Genomic DNA, 6,923 nt, shown 5'->3' on the forward strand with positions numbered 1-6,923 from the left:
GGAAAACTCAGATTTCCTGTAGAACTCGGAAACCTCTTTTATAATCTTTAAAATGACCAAAATACCCCTACGGGGCGTATATTGGAATTAAACTCATTACGGGCATTATGGAAGGTATCCTACTGATACCACAACATCTTTAGAGCATATTAACTTAGGAAACCTGTGTAGGACACTTACGGTTACCCGTTACGCCTTTCGCGCGCACAGTTCGGTTTATGTAACTAGTTTACATAAACTAGCCGAAACGGGTCAAACCTTATTGTTTTTACTTCAAAATCCAGAGTGTGGTTTTTATACCCATATAAAACAAGTCTTCAAACTTGTTGGGTCCACACCACATTCTATTCCCGGTTTTCGCCTTTCACGCGATTAAACCATAATTATCCTTTGAAACTGACCGGTCTAAGCTAAGGCTGAATTAAAGACCCGTTAGGATTCTAATAGGTTGTTATAAACCTTCGTTCCAGAATAGGAGACCAGTAAAAGATACTTGCATTTGTTTTATTGAGGTTATTACTTGCTCAGGTAAATACTTTTAACTTATTTTCCGTTATACGGGCTTGGGTTACGGTATATAAAAATACCACTTGGTCGGGCAATTGACCCCAACTCATTAGTAGTTGGGTATTATCAATGTGACCCGTTTAAAAAAAATGGTTTTGTTGGCTTTACGCCTTTGGGAGCTTAATGACCATGTCCCGGATATCCTTGGCAGCATTTTACGAAATGGCCACGACCTTGACACGCGGGTGTAGGCGTACACCCGACAATGTGTCCATAATTATAAAGGTATAACCGTTGGTTTTCCCGCCACGGTTTTATGCTATGTGGTGTGTCAATTAACCTTAAACCCGGCATGACCCGGGCGACCGAACGCATAGTGAACATGTGATTCTTTTACAAGATTTAACTTATAAATTATCCCAAGTTATAAAGAGTTTGTGCCTTGTGCATTCAAATCAATTTTATTAAACATTTTACAAAAGTGTCGGTTGAATGTATTTACCAGTGTAAACTGACGTATTTTCCCCAAAAGATTAAATGCAGGATCTACACGTAATAGGCTGGCCACTCCTTAGCATCGTTAGAGTCTCGCCAGCTTGGGATGCCATTATCTGTTGAACAATTATTTTCTATTTTATTTTGATCCCCTGTGGATTCATTTCAACTACTTGTGATACTTGGATATTACATTTGATGTTTGAAATATAATTTATCTTTATGCTTCCGCTGTACATTTAAATATTGTGTGGTTTGAGTATATTGTTGCCAACTACGTCACGGTAATCCCCCACCGGGCCCACCGGTGATACACGTGGAAATCGGGGTGTGACAGGCTGGTATCAGAGCCAACGTTGAGTGAATTAAACACTATCCTTATGTGTTTAATCTCAATGACACAATTGCACATACTCGAGTCTAGACAAGAACATAGGACAAATTCGAATTGTTATTCTAGTTTGTCTTTTATTGTTTATTGTGAATTAAAAATTTGTTAAGCAGGAAATATGCCACCAGCAATTAGAAGAGGAGGAAGAGGCAAAGGGCCGATCACTACTCACAATGATCACGAGGCCGGACCTTCAAATATGCGAGCTCCTTCCAGCACAAGGAGCGAAGAACCTCAGAGGCTTAGAAGGAACCTCTTTGAGCCCGCAAGACGGTCTACCTCGCACAGTTCGACACCTTCATACCGTCACTCTTTTGGACCAAATTCGGAGAACGAGCCCAGTAACTCTCAACCTTCGTTTATACCTCTCCAACGTTCTGTTTCGCACCGTTCCTATGGCGATCCTACTCCTTTCTTCCAAGGCCAGTTCAACCCAGCGGACTATGTCCAAGAACCAATAGTTTATAACCCTTTAGGACCTGAAGACCATTTCTCCGAAGATAATGCGGTAGATATGGACGAGGACACGGATCCCATCGAACCCGCAAGAGGTACTCCTAACCATCCTATCGAGATCTCTAATGGGTCATCCTTTCAAGGAACGCCTTATCAGGGTCCTGATAGCTTCCAGACGAGGTTTAACCAGTGCGAGTGGTACTTTACGCCCTCTCACCATTCATCACCTCACCAACAGCAACAGCAACAGGATCCTTCCGAGGATTCGCGTTTCGTGGCAGTTACGCCACCGCCTCCACCGCCACCAGCTCAGCAAGCTCCTCCAGATCCGCCAAGACGTAGGAGATCAGGTGCGAGGATGTCCACCCGAGGAGGGGAATTCCACTTTAGCACCCCTCGCCACTTGAGTGCGAGTCATTTTCCGCCGTTGCCTGAAGAACCACAAATGGGTGAACCTTCGAGCCACCCTGCAGAGGTGAATTCTGCACCAGTTGCACCCCCTCCGCCACCATTTGGGTATGATAACCCTATACCTGCGTACGCCGGTTCCACCGCGTACAACCCATTTGAGCAGCCGACTCATACGAACTACAACTATAACTATGCGGATGCCGACCCATACGAGGTAGCGGCCAATTACAACGCCCTCCATCCCGACAGACCTTATGGGGATCCTTGGGGATTAGGATACGCAGCTCATGGGTATCTAGCTCCTACTAGAACTCCGGCTCAGCACGTAACGCAGCAGCCACGTTTTTCCCCACCAGAACAGGAAGAAATCCTTCACCGTTTGAATCGTGTGGAACGAGACTTTGAGCAAGAACGTAAGAACAATCATGGATTCCTTAAAGGCCTAGCAAACCTATTAAAGGGGAAGAAGAAGCGAGATCATTAGTCTTTATATGTTCTATTGTATTTCCTATTTTAATCAAGTCCCTGTGTGGACATTTAATTGTTGTAGTCCCTGCGTGGACATTTATTGTGTTTAGTCCCTGCGTGGACAATTGCCTTTCAGTCCCTGCGTGGATTTATCTTTTTATCCCTGTGAGGACGTCTATCCATGTATTTGGTCCCTGCGTGGACTTGTTTTCTGTAAACCTCTGCGTAGGTATTTGTCTATTGAAAGTCCCGTTTAGGGCAGTGTGTAAGCATTATTATGATTAATGGAATGTTAAGTTTATAAATTTCATTTTGTCATTTTATACATTATATGAAATAAATCAAGAATCATTCCTTTTAAATTAATCTGCCTATCAGTTATTAAATAAAGAATCTTAATGGTGAAACCTAGCCTGGTGTCATAATAAGGCCTGGCCAAGATGGTAAGACCTAATTAAAAGATTCAGATTCCTGTTAACCTCTGTAAACATGTTTACATTCTTGGCAGATGTGATTCGTTAAAATCACACGCGTCATTCTTGTATAAGAATCCTTCAAAGGATTCCAAAACCTAAATTAATGATTTCTAAATCATGGGTTTAAATCATCAATTAAGATGATCACTTATCAGACATCCATTAGTGATGTAGTGCCGGGCCATACTTATTGTCATATAAGACAAAAGACAGTTGTAGCCTATGACTCCCTGTCAGAAAAGGTAAAAGAACTAGGGTTCAAACCTTCATGCCTTGATTCTCCGAAATCCTGGCTAATAATATATAAAACGTCCTTGTGACTAGGCTTTTGTGCCACTAACAATATTATTTGTAATTAGGATAAGATATGTTCAAATCCTAAATAAAAGTGAGTAACAAATCAACCGAATATGGTCTATGTTTACCATGGTTAATGAATTGCCATAAAAGACAGTTCCCTAATAAACTCCTAAATAAAACTTTGCCATTATCTCCTGTAACAGATTCAAGTTTGCAATGGCTGACCCAACTGGAGTTAATAATCAGAATGACAATGATAACGCTCAAATTAATATCACGGGCGCTGAATTAAAAGCTTTGGTAGACAACGCTGTTAAAGAAGCCTTAGATCGGCAGTACGAGGAATACAGCGAGTCTCGAAGCAGGACCCTATCTACACCACACTCAAAGCCAAGAACCCATTCTAAATCTCACAGCAAACCACCCTCGACCCCGTCTAAGCCTAAGAAGGACGACGATCGGCACTCATCAAATGAGAATAGTGTCCGTCCTAAGAAGAAAGTGTTCACTGATGCACCCCGCGCCAAGGGTTGCACGTATAAGTACTTTGTCTCCTGCAAGCCCAGAGATTTTACTGGGGAAAAGGGCGCGGTGGATTGCATGACCTGGCTGGATGAAATGGACACAGTTGTGGACATCAGTGGTTGTGCTGAGAGGGATGTGGTGAAGTTTGTATCCCAGTCGTTTAAGGGTGAAGCCCTAGCATGGTGGAGATCTTTGGTTCAAGCCTCTGGGAAGGCTGTTTTGTATAGCATGACATGGGAGGAATTTATTGCTCTCATCAAAGAAAACTACTGCCCTCAGCACAAGGTTGAGAAGATAGAATCTGACTTCCTATCGCTGGTCATGAAGAACCTGGATTGCCAGGCATATCTCACAAGTTTCAACACTCTGTCGAGATTGGTTTCGTACCTTGTAACACCGGAACCCAAACGGATCGCACGCTTCATTGGGGGTTTGGCCCCAGAGATAAAAGCTTGCATGAAGGCTTCTAGGCTTGCTACTTTTAGATCCGTGGCAGATATATCTCTGTCTCTCACACTGGATGCAGTGAGACAGAGATCTCTGAGAAATGCTGATAGCGAGAAAAGGAAACGTGAAGATGATGATTCACGTAGGTCTAACAAGAAGCACCGGGGGAATCGTGACCACAAGAAGGGGTCAGAGAACAAGAAGAATGATCGACAGTCGGGCGATAAGCCCATGTGCAAGGTTTGTCAGAAGCACCATTTCGGAAGGTGCAGGTATGAAAAGAAATCCCAGCCAAAAGCATGTGGGATATGCAAGTCCTCTGAGCATAGGACTCTTGAGTGCAAGAAACTCAAGGATGCAACTTGTTATAGTTGCAACGAGAAAGGGCACATCAAGACTAACTGCCCAAAGATAGTGAAGAAGGCTGAAGAAGGGAAAAAGACCAATGCCATGGTCTTTCAGATGAATGTTCAAGAGGCTATCCAGAATGACAACGTCATAACCGGTACGTTTCTTATCAATGATGTATTCGAAAGAGTATTATTTGATTCTGGAGCAGATAAATCCTTTGTGGATGATAAGTTCTGTGAGTTGTTAAAATTGCCTGTTAAAACCTTAAATGTGAAATATGAAGTAGAACTAGCTTATGGGACTATGGGAACAGTCTCAACTGTGTTAGATGGATGTGTTATATCCATTAGAAATCACTCATTTCCTTTATCCCTATTACCCTTTAAACTAGCTGGTTTCAACGTAGTGTTGGGTATGGATTGGTTATCGCATAACCAAGCCCAAATTATGTGCAACAAGAAACAAGTGGTAATCAAGACTCCGTCTGGAGAACCGCTTACCATCCAGGGAGATACTCCACATGGATAGCCTGCACAAGTATCTATGCTAAAGGCATCCAAATGTTTGAAGAAAGGATGTGTCATTTATATGGCATAGGTGACTATTGGTGAGGAGAGACCCAAGATTGAAGACATCCCAGTCATCTCTGACTATCCTGAAGTTTTCCCAGAAGAACTGTCTGGTTTGCCACCAGACAGGCAAGTGGAATTCAGTATCGACATCATTCCAGGAGCCGCGCCTATTGCAAGAGCGCCATATAGATTGGCACCCACGGAAATGAAAGAATTGAAGACGCAGCTAGATGATCTGCTAGCCAAAGGTTTTGTTAGACCTAGTTCATCACCTTGGGGAGCGCCAATCTTGTTCGTTAAAAAGAAAGATGGTTGGATGCGTCTATGCATCGATTACCGTGAGCTGAATAAAGTTACAATAAAAAATAGGTATCCTTTGCCCAGGATCGACGATCTGTTCGATCTGTAACACCCCCAAAATCCCACTTGCGGAAATCCCGCGAGGCGTGTTACGCATCAGAGTTCGAGCCACCAATCACATTGAACCAATAGTAAATACTTAAATAAAATATAATATCAAATCCCAAAGTATTGTGTAGCGGAAGCATTTAATAAATCGTTTAGCAAATGTTTCATCATACTTAAAACCAAAGTATCCAATGTAAATAAATCCAAGAGCCTCGATCCATGACCACTCCAGCACTCCCAGATAGCAAGTCCATGTTCCAAATGTTAATGACCTACAAGCATGCAAACAAGTGTGTCAGACTACGCTGGTGAGTTCAAGGTTTGTACATGAGTTGTGTTACCAGATATATGTTAATACGATTCAATGATATGTCACGATGTTGCTCAAGTTAGATTACCCTAGGGACTACGCCCTTACGTAACCGAGGAGTGTGCCTCTTAGCAACCCACTATGTTGTTCGGTTAGTTACCCTAGGGGAACCGCCCTTACGTAACCGAGGAGTGTGCCTCTAAACAACCATAGTGAAACCCAGATAATTAGTACCTAATAGCGCTATCAACTAATTACCCCCATTGCCCTCCAGGCAATAACCAAAATCGATTAAGTTGTTTACCCAATGTTCCCGTCCAATGTTTACTAGTTGTCCCAAACCACCGGGACGCATGCTTGAGAAAATGCAATGAACTCACCTGGGATTGCTCGGTATGATTCACACAGTTCAATTAAGTTACAAAGTGATCAACCCCGTCCTACCAAAGTTATTATGCTAGTCAGATTCGTATACAAGTTGTACAAGTATTCGACATCATATTCCACGTATAGGTATCAGCATATACAATCACGTAAACAGGCATCACGTAAACAGACAGTGTCCAAGTGTTCAGCCTAATCTGTTGGGCTCGTATTGTGCAGGCCCAACAACAGCATGTACGGTTACATGGCCTCGAGTCGCAACAAAGAAAGGTCCCGAGTCGCAACCAGCGATCTCGAGTCGCAACGAGGGGTTTCGGCTAGGCAAGATCCGGTTACGAGTCGCAACGGGACTCGCAACCCCGGTCTCGGCTTGTCATGGTCTGGTTACGAGTCGCAACCAGACTCGCAACCGTAGTTTCGGT

The sequence above is a fragment of the Helianthus annuus genome, chromosome 16 (genome assembly GCF_002127325.2).
Source record: "Helianthus annuus cultivar XRQ/B chromosome 16, HanXRQr2.0-SUNRISE, whole genome shotgun sequence".
NCBI lineage: Eukaryota > Viridiplantae > Streptophyta > Magnoliopsida > Asterales > Asteraceae > Helianthus > Helianthus annuus.